Source organism: Artibeus jamaicensis, unplaced genomic scaffold (genome assembly GCF_021234435.1).
Source record: "Artibeus jamaicensis isolate MK-2021 breed Jamaican fruit bat unplaced genomic scaffold, CSHL_Jam_final contig_490, whole genome shotgun sequence".
In the NCBI taxonomy this organism is placed as follows: Eukaryota; Metazoa; Chordata; class Mammalia; order Chiroptera; family Phyllostomidae; genus Artibeus; species Artibeus jamaicensis.
The window spans coordinates 22,635,640-22,650,915 of record NW_026521861.1 but is presented as its reverse complement, the minus strand read 5'-3'; positions in this window follow the sequence as shown (position 1 = coordinate 22,650,915).

Sequence of the window (15,276 nt, the reverse complement as noted above, 5' to 3'; positions counted from 1 at the left end):
TGGAGCTTGGAGTCGGCTGCAGGGGCAGCAGCACCTGCCCACCCTCCCGATGCACAGACTCCTCTTTGAAGGGAAGAAGGTGTGTAGGACATGATGGCCCCTGTGTGACAAGCCTGCAGTGGGACTCGAAGAAAAGACTCGCTTCATCCCAGGAAAGTGGTGCCTGCTGCCGCCTTCGGTCCCTCGGTCCCTTCTGGGACCCTGGGTCTCTGCTTCCCCTCAGGAAGGCCAGCTTTGGGGCACCTCCTGTGTCCCGGACTCCCTGCCGAAGCCTCGACACTGTGGTGCCCGTCGGCGGTGAACCGGAGACATCCGAGGCAGGATGCTGGCCTCTCGGTGAAGGGAACCGAAGGTCAGACCCTAGTCGGGGGTGCTCAGCACTGAGGCGGAGCTGTCCGCTGTTGCGGCATGGCTCGGGGAAGCTGGGGGCCCCCTCTCCTGTCTCCCGGGGAGCGTGTGGCCCCCAGAATGTGCACTCAAGGAGCTCGCAGAAAATGCACCGTCTCTGGAACGAGAACGGCCTCTGTTGGGCTGTGGACGTCTCGGGCTGGACGGGCCTCTCCTCTGACCAGAGAGCTCTGGACTTGCCTCGTCTGCAGCCCCTGCGTGGGAAGCTGAGCCCCTGAATGCAGGAGAAGCCCCGTGCGCTGGAGGTGGCCCTGCCGCCCGTGTGCAGCCTGGCCCGGAGGGCAGGGGACGCAGCCGGCCTCCGCATTTGCGCGGCTCCACCGCTCCCGGAGTGGAGCTGAAGCTGGGTCTCCGATTGCCATGGCAACCAGCCGTGTGCTCCCTCTCTTTCCCTCCCCACCCGCCCCGTGGTGTCAGTTTGAATTTGTGCAGACCGTTTTCTCACAGAGATTCATGCCAACGGGTGCACTCAGCCCTGAGGTGAAAGCCTAGCTTGGAACCAAATAATAAAATTAACAAACTTAGAATGTTCTGAAGAGGCCCTCGTGCTTGCAAAGTGCTCCTTTGGCCCCAGGAGAAGCCAGACTGCTGTCCAAGGTCACGGGGAGGTCATGGGGGTATTTCGTGCAGCTTCTCGCCGACCATTGGCAGTAAATGTCACCGTTTGGTGCTTTTGAGCCCCGTGCAGAAGGCGAGTCTCAGGTGGGCCTGGTCCGAAAGGCTGTGTCTGGGGCCTGTGTGCACACCCAGGCTCAGGGCCAGAGGTGCGGGCCCTGTGGGTCGGGGCTGCATGGACCTTGGGGTCCGACTGGGCCTGGGCGGAGCAGCGACTGCTCGGCGAGTGGGTTTCCCGGGGACCCCTCTCTGTCTCTGAGTGGCCACTGCTCGCCCTAGACCTCCACCTTCCGGGGCACCTGGAGGCCTGGCCCCCTCTGTCACCTTCAGGACCCAGCGGAAGGGCCACTGTGAGAAGACACTTGGAAGGGGAGGACCAGAGGGCACACACAAGACACTCTGAATGCCCAGCGTGTCCCCACTCTGTTTTTTCTGGCCTTTCCCAGGTGGTTGCTCCACTTTCATTTCCACAAAGCACATCATCTCTTCCCCTTCTTGGTCCTCGGAACTCCCGGACCCCAGGCCCTCGGCCTCCATCTCACAGGGAAAGGGCTGGGGAGGGCCAGTGAGTGACCAGGCAGGGCCAGTCGGTGATGGGTGCTGGGTGTGCAAGGCGCTGAACCTGTGGGAGGGGGCAGTGGTCTTGGGCCTCCTCTGGAAGGGCCCTGAGGGGTGTGGGGATGGGCTGGGGCCCAGTGTCCACAGCCCAAGGGTGGGGCTGCAGGGCAGTGTCCAGGCCTGACAAGTAGGGACCGCGGGAGGCCAGCTGCCCGGAGCTGTCTTGGTGCTGCCCACCCCCACCCCCTCCTACACACTGGACAAAGCCCCTGGCCCAGCAGTCTGCAGCTGGACCGTGTGCCAGAAGATGTGACACAGAGGTGACAGTGACCCTGTTCACAGAACCAGTTTCCAGCCTGGAAAAGTCAGGAGTACAGGAGCCTGCTTCTGGCCACCTGCCTGCTGCCCGAGGGTCAGCAAGTCCCCGTCCTGAGACCAGAATGGGGCTCCGGGAGGCTGCGGGCCGACGTGGAGGCCTGCGTTGCAGCGGAACAGCTCTGGGTAGACGCTGTGACACGGGAGACGGAACCCAAAGCCTGGGCGTGTGAGTTCTGTGAGTGAGGCCCTACAGCTCTGTGCCGCTCGGTCAGGTGCACGGACCCTCCTGGACGTGGCCCTTTGCATCGAAGCCCAGGACGAGGCTCCTGTGATGGGTCCCCTGCCCCCCACCTCCTTGGCCGTGAGTGTCACTGATGTGGTCTCCTGGCTGCTGTCCACAGGCCCAGAGGCTGCCTGGGGCTTGGCTGCCAGCTCCGGGGCTCTGTTCATCCCGATGATGCCCAGCCTGTTCAGGCCCCTGTCCCCCAAAAAACTCACCCAGAGCAGCTCCCAGAGCTTCCCTCCAGCAAGGAGGTTTACCTGTGTCCTCTGTCACTAGGTCACTGGATGTGACAATGCCCATCAGCAAGGACACTCTGTGACCCCTCTCTCCAACACTCTCCGAGAATTTGTCCCGGCCTTCCTCGGAAAGGGCTCGTCAGCAGGTCTCTAACCTGAGGCCTGCCCCACCTCACCTGGACAACCTCACCTCCGGTAGGTGTGCTCTCAGAGACGCTGCTCAGGTGTCTCTGAGGCAGGAACTCATCTGGGCTGGGAAACTGGGGAGGACTCCGGCCCCTGGGAGCAGTCCACTTCTCAGGACGGGGGCCCACTCCCACCGCCCCGAGCAGCCCCTCGGGCCACCCTCTCCGACAGGGGCCTCAGCAGAGCACCGAGCTCCTGGGCACGCCCCACAGACCTCTGGCCCGGGGCTCGCTTGGATACTTGCACCAACCCGGTTTCCACCAACCCCCAGGTTCCCCCTCCACTTCAACTGCCGCCCCCTCCCCTCAGGCCCCTCGAATGCCTTGGGGCTTCCGGGTCAGGCCGGGGGCTTCCCTGTTCCAGCTGAGCAGTGTTTTGCACAGCGCTGCTGACCTGCGACTCCCGGTGTCGAGCCCGGGCCAGGCCGGCTCTCAGTCACAAGGAGCGGCAGGAAGGGAGGAGAGAGAGGGGCCCTGGGGCTGGGCTGGGAGGGGTCCAGGGGAAGAAGCCGAGAGGCCTGGCCCGGGCTCTGGGGGAGCCGACCTCGCTGTCCTTGGCTGACTGGCCCCCAGCAGACGAGGTCCACCTGCCCGTCCCTGAGGACCCCAGCCGTCCATGTGCCTGTCTGGTCCCATGTTCTTGGTGACGGGATCTCACTGTGATTTGTCTGCTTAGCGGTGATGGATGCCACCCAAACACACATCTGGATTTCACTGTCAGTGGTTTCCATGGTGACAGACTCATTCCCCCCCCCACCCCCCAAGCAGGCAGCTCCCCCTCATCAGAGGGCTGAGTCTCCTTGAGAGACTGGGTGGCGGGGAGGTCTCTGCATGGGCCTGAGCACACTGTGTGAGCGGAGGAGCCGTGTTCTCCGAACCTGCTCCGAGGGCCAGCATGGTCCTCGTGCGCGAGGGCGGCCCAGGCTCATCCCGCACCTTCTGGGACTTGCAAAGCGGAGCAGGCACAGGCAGCAGAGCTTCCTGGGGAGGCTGCCTTTGAGCCGTGCCTTGAAGGACAAGGGAGAGAGGCTGTGGCGGACGGGCTGGGGCGAGCAGAGCTGGTGTGTCTGCAGCAGGACTCGGGCCAGCTCGCTGGACCCCTCAAAGGCCAGCGGGGGGAATGTCCTCAGGTGCCATGGGAGCCGCCCCCAGGCTCAGGCAGAGGAACGGCTGGGAGGGAGTGAGGCCGTGGGGACGCTGGAGAGGCGTGGGGGGTGCAGGGCCTTGGCAAAGTCCAGCCACTCGCAGCCCCGGCCTCCAGGAGCTCTAACAGTGGCTGAGCCCAGCCCAGATGCACCCCAACTGGCCAAAGACACTTTCCAGGTGGAGATCTTGAGTCCCACAACACCGGGGTGCTGACCGTTGGCCCTTTCTGGGAGGTGTGCCCCATGGGGTCGGTTGGGCCCTCCCTGTTCTCTGGTGAGTGAGGGGTCCAGGCTCCTCTGCTGGCGAGGGCGGGGGCGGGGATGTGGGGGTGGGGCGGGGGCGGCAGGGTGTCCAGGGTGAGCTTCCTGCCTGTGCTCCAGGACGGCCTCGCGTCTGCTGGCCCTTTAACCAGGATCCTGCAGTGACCAGGTCTCGCTGCCCCGGGTGGTTGCTACGTCCTCTGGCAAATGCAACTTGATCGAGTCCATTTCTCTCTGTTCCTGGTTCAGCAAACTGTTGAGGGCGCGTGTGGCAGGCAGTGGGCTAGTCCCTGTTCAGACCTCCAGGGCAGCCCTCTGGCCAGCCTCTCCGCTTTCAGCTTCGGGTCCCTGGGGTGGGGGGACAGACCAGGCACAGGGCGGGAGCTGGAGCGGCCGGGGCCGGAGCTCGGGCGGCCGGGCCCTCTCAGCGCGGGGACTGGTGTGGTTCCCCCACGAGCCCGTGTGTTTATTGGTTTTGGTTTGAAGAGGCACAAGGGCTCTGCGATAATTAAAAACCAGCCGTGCTGGCCTCAGCCACGTGCCAGGCGGCTCCAGTGGCCGCGGAGCCCCACTCGGCTGGGGAAGGCTGCAGTCACGTGAGTTAATTAAAAGGGTGAATCGCCTGGACGCCCATAGCCTCTGAAAACAGGAAACGGCCCTGGGCTCAGACCCACAGGGCCCGCTGGCACCCAGAGGGGCTGCAAGGACAGCCGCCTGGGTGTCTTCCCCGGGACCAATGGACACAGACTGCAGCCACGCTCCTGCTGTGGCTGGACAGTGCTTTCCAGATGACTGGGAGCGGTCTCGCTGCGATGCAGTGAGGCTCTTGTGCCGGCAACACCTCAGGAGGAAAGTGATGCAGTTCCCATCACAACCCGAATCTCCGTGGAGACGGGACTCAGTTTGCCGGACGCGCTGCAGTCAGAGACCCGAGGACACACCCAGAGGGGCCAAATGCAGGGCACATTTTTCCCAGGGAGGTGCCAGAGAACGAGGTGTCCTGTGCACCCAGAAAGGGTGAGCCTGTTCCCCACCCCGGCCACGGAGCCACGGGACCCACACCAGGGGCAGTTCAGTGGAGTCTGTGGGGCCTCGCTGCCCCGTCTCCCGGGGCCCCAGCCACGCAGGCCCTCGAGGGTCTGTGGCAGCCCCCACCCCCACCACTGTCCCTACACATCCAGTTCACTAGCTCTGTCCTTCTGGGACTAAGGCCAAGTCAAGACAGAACGCCCTCATGCATCCATGACTCACGGCCGCCGGTGGGTGGGGTGCCCTAATCCGCCCATCAGGACAGTGCTGAGTCAGTCCTGTGGGGCCGACAGGTGCTGAGGGTCCAGGGCGAGTGAGGGCCGAGAGCTGGAACCACCCACACGGACGATGGGCCCACCTCCAGGGCCTGCACCCAACAGCCCCCTGCCCACACTGCCCCTCGGGCATCGCCAGCTCCCCTTCCCGCTGCCCCCCCCCACCCCCTGCAGCCGGTCTCTCAGGAGGCTGAGCCGCTGCCCTGCAGGGGTCAGAGTTCAGGGGTAGGAAAGCCCGGCTCCGACCTTTGGCCCATTCGCCTGCCACAGGACAGGCACTAACCACAGGTGACCTGGGAACACGCCGCTGCCTGCCAACTGCAGCCGTGGCTGCCAAACAGCTGTCGGCAAATGTTGCCAGCACGGTCCCAGCATCAGGGAACAGGAAGCAGAGGCACCACAGACAATGGGACAAATGTGACATGTGACGGAGGACGGCGTGAGGACAGTCCTGTGAGGTCACGCAGGCAGCAGGCAGAACGGACGGTCAGGTTTGCGTGTGAAGGGAGCGATTAGGGGACTTCGGGGCAATTTGTTGGTGGTGCATAAGCATGTAATAAACTGAAAGTGCCACACGGGGGCGCTGTGGGTCCCTGCTGTCCTCTGTGCCGGGCCCCAGGGAGTCCAGCCTGGAGCTCTGGGTGGGTCAGGGGTGCGCCTACCACCCACGGCAGACGGTGGGGGCGGCCCCAGAGCAGAGCACCCACTGGGCTGGCTCTGCCTGTGAAGGGGGTGCTGTGTGGCCCACGGGGGCCGGCAGAGGCTGACCAGGGGGTGCCTGGTCGGGCCCCTCAGCCAGCAGGAAAGCACTGCTGAGCAGAGACCCCGAGAGGCTGGCGGCTGCAAGCCAGGGGGACCCACGGGAGGGGTACATGTGCGATGGGGTTCGGGCGAGAACGGTGCTCCCGGACGGGGCACCCCTGGAGGGAGGTGCCTGGAGGGGAGCTCCTGGGGGTGCCTGGCTCTGCCCGGGGCTCTGGTCAGGCCCCCTGAATCAATGTCCAAAAGAGAAATGACATCTGTGCTTCTGACACATGAGGCCAGCGGGCCTTCGTGGGGACTGTGTGCTCTGGGCCGCACCCGCAGCCCTGACCGGCTCGCCCAGGAGCAGCGTGGCAGCGTCCTTCCTCATGAGGGCTTCCTGTGCCAAAGCCGCTTCCGTTTGCTGATGCCGTTTCTCGCCGAGAAATCCAGAAGAGAAAGAAGTCGGTGGTGAGCGTCTGACACGCACACAGGGCTGTGGCCACAGGCCTCCTGCTCGGTGCGGTGCCGGGGGTGTGCAGCAGCCACCGGGCCCAGCGGCCGGAGGCGGGGCCAGCGGATTTGCACCAGCTTTGGGGACCCTCACTCTTTCGCTGGCCCGGGAGGTCCCGGCACAGCCTCGTGTTCCCACCAACGACAATTTCGATCAGTGCACATTTGTGTTCAGCTGCTCACAGAGCTTCTGAAGCCGTCTCCCTGCTGTGCACGCGGTCAGCGTCCACAGGTCCAGGACCACTGGGCAGGGGCCAGGCTGTGGCCCCCCTGTGCCAGGACGGAGGGTCATGGAGCTGCCCAGGCGCATCTGGGAGCCCTGGGCATCGCTCTCCTGACCACACGGACACGGCGGGTCATGCGTCTGCCGGGAGCCCAGTGAGCGGTCAGTGAGGGTGCGGGCGGTGGGCCCAGGGCTGACCTCCCAGCGCTTCCTGAGGTCAGGTGGGTGGACGCTCCCCCTTCAGGATTTCACTCTCTGACATCCTGCTGCACATTTTCTCTTAAGGTCCATGTCACGCTACCTCAGTGACACGAATGCTGACAATTCCACTGAGATTCCTGCTCCAGGGACACAGCAGCCTCACCACACTCCTGGCTTTGGGCCACTGGTGTGCGCGGATGCCTCGGAGGAGGCGAGGGACAAGGTCCACTGTGGCGGGAGGGAGCCACTAAGCTCAAGCTGAAGAGCCCACCCTCAGGGTGACCCTGAGGGTCTGCACCCCATCCTCTGCCATCCAGCACCTCTGTCCCAGGGCCCTTGTCACTGTGGGAACCTGGGAGGGCCGCAGGGACCCGCAGTCCCACCTGCCCAGGACCCCACAGCACTCGGCACACCTGGGACTCTGGCTGCCAGGCCACCACCCACCACCTCTCTGGCTCCTCCCCACGCCCCCCGAGACGGCTCCTGTGGACCAGAGCTCCCTCAGGGACACTCGGTCTAAGGGTCGGTGTGGAAACTGGGGTGACCATAGCCTTGGCTGAGAGGGGCTCCACCTAGCGCTGCAGGCCCAGGCCCCCCAATATCACCGACTCCACAGAGCCCTGTCCTATGGTGGGCCCGGTCTGTGGGGACTGGGGGACCCACACTTCTGGTCACTGTGACAGGCGGGGGCCCCGGGGCCCCTGTCCCGCCCCCACAATGTCTGGGTTCAATGTTTCCGGCATAATTCACTTGGTCGTGTCTCCACAACTCGTTTGGAATCTGAACCTGAGGAGTTCAAATTTTTCTTGGGTAAAGAAAATGCTCCTTCTTAGTTCAATTTTGGAATTTTTCTCCCAACTTTCCCAATTTTGGGGTTGGCTGTACAGATTAAATCCTGCAATGTAACATCTCTTTAAACTAAATATAACTCTAAAGGGAAAGTTTATTATAAAAGATTTTCCTAAAATACTCTGAAACTGCATTTACTTGAGACTAAGTTGATTAAAAATTTATTAGCTTTTATTTGAAACTCATATTTTATCTCTTAGCTGGGGTGAAAGAGTCTCCCTCCTCATCTACATGTATTTTAAACATTAATGTATTTCTTCAAATAATGTTTTCTCTACAAAACAAAAAGTTTAGTCCTTTAAAAATTTATGTCCTAACGAACTTTAAAATGCTCCTTCAACCTCAGGGCTCCTTGGAGGGACATGTTAGTTTCCTTCCCATGGAGCGGCTGCCGCAACGGCCACAGGAACGGCTGCTCCGTGGCTCCCACACGGGTCCTGGCATTTGAGTGGAGAAAACACCCTGGGCTGGGCAGGCCAGGGCAGGGGTCCCCAGGGCTCGCCACGGCCTCGCCTCCCCACCCCGGTGCCACCCACAGCCTGGGATTCGCTGCGGACCATTCCCTCCACTCTTCCTTGGCCGTCTCGCTCCGAGGTGTTTTTCTGGAACAGAAGAGGCTTCACTGGTTCCGTGACATGTGATGCTCCTTGTTGAGATCCCAGCTACACAGACAACCACCAGGGAAGCAAAAATCTTTTCCCAAATCCAGCCGCTCAGCACTCCTGCCTCTTTGCACAGCTCCAGCTGGAGAGGAAGTCACTTCCGAGAACTGGCATAATACACACGTGGCATTTTAACAAAGGTACGCAATTAATGTTACTGGAAATCTACCTGAGAAGAGTCAGAGGAACCGTGATGGGGCCATCAAGAACGGCTTCCCTCCCGTGAGGCGCCGCCTCCACCCCTGACAGCAGCCCCGGTGGCTCCACAGGACCCCAGAGCCACATGACCTCAGTGGCCGCAGGTGCACTTGGCATCGGAGGCTTTGAAAGCTCTGCAGACTGAGGCCGGCCTGGCCTGAGGGTCCCTCCAAGCATGTGCTCGGGAGGAAACCGGTGCTGTGCTGGGAGCAGAGCGCCACAGGGTGGGAACTGCTGCCCTCCCTGTCCGCCTGTAGGGGTGCGAGGACTCGGCTGCCTGACCTCTGGGCAAACCTGGGGTCCAGCTGCCTGTCCCTGAGCCCTGGGGCTGTTGGAGGTGAGGAGGTGAGGGGCAGCCAGGAAGGATGGTGCCAAGAGGGAGGATCAAGTCTGAGGCCCCCAGGCCACCAGGAGCCCCCATTCCCCATCGGTCAGGCTGACAGGGTGCTGTGACCACGGGCCTCCTGCTCCCTGCAGTGCCGCTGGTGTGCCTCGTGGTCCTCTGGCGGACCTGTCCCCTCCGGCCTCCGAGAGCCAGGGCAGGTCAGAGGAGCCAGCAGGGGCCCCGGGTGGGGATGGGGCCCCTTAATCTCACCCGGCTGTTCGGGACAGGCTGCACCAGGCCGGCCTCCCTCCTCCCTTGCCCACCCGCTTACAGCCCTAGGATCAGACCTCAAAGGCCCCCCGACAGCTGACCGGCCTGCAGACCGGTGCTCAAAGGCGGCCCTGGGCCAGCTTCCTGGGAGAGGGCCCAGCGCGGCCCGCGGATGCGTCTGCAGCTCTGAGCGCCTTCAAATGGCCGAAGAACCACTGGGCTTTTCATCCGTGTGCCAAAAATAAAACGGCGTGGACTTCGTACAGCGCGATCCACAAAGAGAAGGCGCCCTGCGGGGCTTCGCCGGACAGCACGCCCGAGGCTGCTGTGAGAAAGGGCGGATTTTTAACGAGCTCAGGGTTGCAGAGACTGGAGGGCTCGCCGCGCCGGCTCTCGGGTCCCCGGGTCCCCGCGCTGCCCCAACGCGGCCCCCACCCTGGGCTCCCAGCGGAAACCACGGCTGTCGCCCTCTGGCGGCCTTTTGGAGCATCGCCGGACCTGCCTGCGCCAGAGCCGGGGCTGCGGGCGTGGGGGTGGGGGTGGGGGGCTGCTCTCGGTGCCCAGCCCTCCCAGACGCCCAAGGGCCGGGGTGGGACACCGGGCTGACCCGGGGCAGCAGGAAGCTCGCGGTTCTGCAGCAAGGCGGGGAGGTGGAAAACCAGAACGGCGGGAGTCCCTCGCCTCCGCCCCCTCGTGCCCCTCCGGGCGCAGGCCTCTGCTCTCGGGACGCGGGGATCTCGGGCGCAGGCCCGTGGCCAGGGGTCGGCCCGGTTTGCAGCCGCCGGGTCAGAGGCAGGGGGAGGCCGGTGTGGCCGCGGGAACAGGCCTCGGGGGCTCGGGCGGTGGCCCGTGTTTTGTCGGAAGATAAGAGGCAAACCCGGACTGCTCGTTCCTCCGCACTTTCTGGAGCTTTTCTTAGGAAGCTAATAACTCACCGGGGCCCTGGGTCACCGGGTGGGGGAGGGGGCTCGCGTGCAGTGGGTCCGCGGGGGCGGGGCCCAGCCCGGACCCCTGCCCTGCTCCGCTGGAAAGGCAGCAACTGGGCGGCTTCCACCTGTCAGTTGCTTGTTCAGAAACACGTGTGTTTTGTTGTTTAAAAGACTATTTATTTTTAGAGAGAGGGTAAGGGAAGGAGAAGGGAGGGAGAAAGAGGGGGAGAGAAACATCAGTGTGTGGTTGCCTTTTGCATGCCCCCTACTGAGGACCTGGCCCGCAACCGCGACACAAGCGGTGACTGGGAATCGAACTGCTGACTTTTCAGTCCACAGGCCAGCGCTCAACCACTGAGCCTCACAGCCAGAACTCCCCTCCGAGGACACGCAGGTTCATTTCCTTTCATGGCCCTCGATAACCTTCCGAAGACTTCCTGTGGTCAGTGGCAGAGCGCTCGGTGTCCTCGTGCCCAGGAAGTGGGAAGACCCCTCCGGTGTGCAGGGCGTCTCCGACCCAGCGCGGGGGGCACCTTCCGGCCCTGCGCGGCCTGCTGTTGCTCCCGAAGGGGACACCCGAGTGCTGCGGTGCAGGGTGAAGGAGGTTCCAGCCTGTGACGAACACAGGTCACACCAGGAGGGGGCGCCCTTTGTGACACCTGAAACCAGACCAGCACTCGGCACGGCTTGAGCACTGCCGGTGACCCAGGCCGTTGGGCAAGAACTTTGGGCCGGCCGCCCCCTGTCCCTCCCGCAGCGGTGGGGGCCTCACCTGGGGGCCCTCTGGAGACAGCCCGGTCCCCCAGGGCCCCAGCAGGAGGAGCCAGGTGTCCGGGCGCCGGCAGGCGCCTCCTTCGCAGCCTGCACTTGACAAAGGAAAGTGCCCAGGGAGGTTTCCAGGTCACCGAGGGGGCGGTCGGGCCGTTTCAACTGCATCGCAGAAACTTTTTATAGAAGGACAGAGGTGGATTCTTCTCTTCTTGCTCCACGGTTCCTGCCACCCAAGGTCATCAGGTCTGTCTTCAAAAATCTGAGAAAAAGGCTCCGTATTATTCGGTGAATCACACATTTATACCTTTCTGAGCCGCGTTCTTTTCGGAAGCCGGCGGGTGGGGTGTCTGTGATCTGCGCTCCGAGCTTTCATCACGGGAAAGGCCGCCGCGCCGTCCTCCGGGCACCGGGAGCGGAGCTGGCCGTGAGCTCCGCCAAGCACCCGGCACACGCTGCCCCCCCGGGAAAGGCCGCCTGTGGGGCCGGGGCCCACCCGGGACCCTTCCCGGACGGGGAGGGGCAGCCGGAGGGGTGTCTGGCACAGCACCCCAGATTCGCGCGCCCCAGTCGCAGGGTGAGATCAGGGTTTGGGGCCCCTGCGGTGGACGTGTTCTCGGCTGACCATCAGCAGTGACCTGTATGGTGAGTCGTTTCATGTGTCATACCCTGCGGGTGCCGCGACACTCCACCCCAAAGGCCCGAACCCCGGCGACCGGCCTGCCCAAGGGAGGTGGGGAGCAGAGGGCGCACGGCGGAGGCTCCGCTTTCCTGCTGGGCCGCGACTGGGCGCTGCGGCTCCGCTGCAGGGCGAGGGCGCCCTCCGCTGGCCGCCCGTGGTGCCTGCACCCGGGGCCCCCAGACCGCCTCTCGGCACCGACCGGCCTCACTGCCTCCCCCCAACGACCTTGTCAGATTTCTGGTGTTTCCCTGGGTGATACCGTGATTTGTAATAAGAAATACATTTGTGGTCTTTTAGGCTAACAAGGCGACTTTGGAAAGCCCCTGGGGATGGGGCTTGTGTCGGGACCCCCCTGACATGGGGGTTGGGACGTGCAGTTCCCCACCCCCAGGCCCCCAGGGAGGGAGGGGGCTGGAGGTTGAATCGGTCACCATGGCCAAGGAGTTCATCCATCTTGCCTGTGGAACGAAGCCTCCACAAAACCCGAAGGGGACGGGGCTGGCAGAGGTGGTGAGCTCGTGGAGGTCTGGGGGGTGGCACTCCGGACAGGACGTGGAAGCCCCGCCCCTTCCCTAGACCCTCCCTTCAACCCACTGGCCTGGGTGTCCTGTGGTGACCTGGTGATCTAGTGAGGTGATCATCCCTCTGAGTTCTGTGATCCGCTCCTAGTGGAACCCGAGGAGGGCATCACAGGGCCAGGTGACAGACAGCTTGGACTTGTGACTGGAGTCTGAGGTGGGTCAGGGGGCGGTCTTGGGGGGGGACTGAGCCCTGACCCTGTGGGGCCTGACCCCGCCTCCAGGTGGAGCTGAGTAGGACGGCAGGGCAGGCGGCTGGTGCTGGAGACTTGCTTGTGGCAGGGCCCCCAACACACACGTCAGACCCTTGTGCTGTGTCCCTTTTACTAAAGTCTCGGATGGAGCTTGAGTGGAGATGCAGCTGCTCTACCTCCTCCGGGCAGGGGTTCCGTGGGGGACAGTGGATTGGTGCCCCTCAAAAGGAAGGTTCACACCCCAGCTCCTGGTCCCTGTGGGGGCAACTTTATTTGGAAATGAGGTCTCTGCAGGTGTAAGGGTCTTGGGATGAGGTCACCCCAGATTCGGGGGCCGTCCCCCCAGTCGCTGGAGTCCTGATGAGACAGAGAAGGGGGAGGCTTGGAATGGACACACAGGGCAGAGATGGGCAGGGACTGGGGCGATGTGGCCACCAGGAGCAGGAAGAGCCAGGAAGGAGCCAGCCCCTCACCCCCGACGCCCTGGAGGGGCTCTGACCTGCAGCTGGGGCTTCTGCCTCCAGGACTGAGAGGCATTAGGAAACCAATGCCTGGGGTCCCCAGTCCCGTCACCTCTTCCACCGAGGATGTGGCTTTGGGGACGCTGCCAGCAGCAGTCTGGGGGGAGCCTCGCCCTGCGGGGGTGTCGGCTCCCTGGGAGTCACAGCCAGGCTGCTGCCCCCCCGGAGGACGGGGACACTGACACAGGGAAGGTGCCAGGTGAGGCCGGGGGCGGTGGACGGGCAGAGGCAGAGGAGGGACCCGGGGACGAGCCGAGGTGTAGCTCTGCTGGGAAGAGGAGAGGAGACCCCGGAAGGGATCGGGCTCAGGGGCCGCTCAGGAGAGTTACTGGGGCACAACGGACGGACGTTCGCAGGACAAACGCGGGAGCTCCTCCGGGTTTCTCCCTTGGTCAGTCTGCATTCGTCAACATCTTTACCTGGTTGCCACTGGGGGCGGGAGGTTATTTCAGTTTTAATCTCAGTAACTCAGACGAGGGCTGTTACTCTTGTCCCCATTTCCCCCCTTGGGGGGAAGATCGGGAGCTTCTTGCCGAAAGAAAAATTAAGTGGCAAGCTGAATAAATAATGAAACAGCAAACGACTACTGCTTAATTTTTCATGGTGCCCTGCACGCGTCCGCAGGTGAGAGGGGGCTCCTTGCGCCGTGCTAGCCAACAAGGCCACCAGGGGGCGCGCGGTGGTGGGCGGCGTCTTCCCGACCACTGGGGCGTCGTTTGAAACAGGGGAGGCTGCAGTTCATCTCCTGTCCCTGTTCATTGAAGGGAGACGTGCGCGCCCAGGACGACACCTCCCAAGACTTGGGGTCTGGGCTCCGCCCCCGGAAGACGCTGGTCAGTTCAGCTGCCATCTGTTTCGATTGCCACTTCCAGGACGGTGGCATGGGCGTCCCTCCCAGAGGAGACCCGGGCACATGCAGAGGTTTGTCACACGCACTCACACACATGCTCACACCCCTACATGCATGCTGTCACACATGCTCACGCTTACACTCACACAGCGTACGCTCACATTCGCACACTCACACTCACAGGGTGGAGGGAGGCCCCCCACACCAGCACAGGCCGCTCTCTCCCCGGGGCTCCCAGGGCACAGAAATGCCGGCACTCCACCTGCCTCCTGCACCCTCTGCCCCCGGTCCGGCCCCTGCCTGTGGGAGCAGCGGCCCGCCGACCTCAGTCGGAACCACCCCCCATTCAGGACACCTGCTGGCCTCGTGAGTGGTGGCAGCTCCCTCCTGCTACCACAGCATCACGACCCCAGGTCCCCTCGCCCCTGTCCACCCAGTCGGCTTGGTGGCTGCAGACAGGTGTCCTGGCCTGCTGCCACCCACAGACCCGGAGGCCTGAGCGAGCCAATCTGGACTCACGCACACCCTCCTTTCCAAAGGACAGCCCCCGGTACCTCGTGCCTGGGCCCAGGGCCTCGGGGCTGACGTGTAGTGGTGGCTTCAGCTCGGCTGCAGGAGAGCCCCCGTCCTGGCAGCGTGAGGTGGGGGCACATTCTCTCTGAAGGACTCTGGGAGCCAAGTCTGGGAGCAAGGCTGGTGGCCTGTCCTGGCTGAGTGTGTGCATGGCCCAGTCCTCAGAGGCCCCGTTCTGCCCCCTCCCCTGCTTTCCTGCTCGGCTGCCCTGTCGGGTGGGGTGTATGGCCATCCCCCCAGGCAGACCCGGGCACTGAGGCCCCTGGGCACTGGGCTGGCGCAGCCCCAAGGTCAGCACCTGCTGCCAGAGGGGGCTCGGCTTTGTTGTGGGCCTGCCCCAGCTGCAGGCTGAGACCAGGGTCCGACTCCAGTTTACCGGGAAGCTGTCTCGGGGAGCACTGTGGGGTAGAAGGACGGGAGACAGGAGGGGACGCAGGGGCTGCCTGGAGCTCTGTGCTGTTGGGACCCAGGCCAGGTGGAGAGCTGGGGGCAGAGCCCCCGTCCCGGCCCCCAGCAGCCTCCTCGAGGGGCAGTGGGGGCAGCCACGCAGCCTGGTGAGCAGAGAGGGGGTTCGAGCGGCCCAGAAGGTCATGGGGAGCCTCAGGCCCCAGAGGCGGGGAGGCCGGATGCTGAGAGTGGTTGCACATCCAAAACGCTCCCTCCCTCGTGGAAGCGGCAGCTCCCTCTCCAGGTGTTGCGTGGCCTCCAGGGCTGAGGGGACGCTCGGGCTGGAGCCGGTGCTACTCAGTAATGGGGCTCCGCGCACTGAGCCTTGCAGGACCCCAGGCCCAGCCTCTGAAAAGCAGAGTGCCACCAGGGCCACCAGGGTCCCTGCTCCAAGCTGGCCAGCTGTGCAGTGGGACCGAAGGGCCAGGCTGCTGGTCGG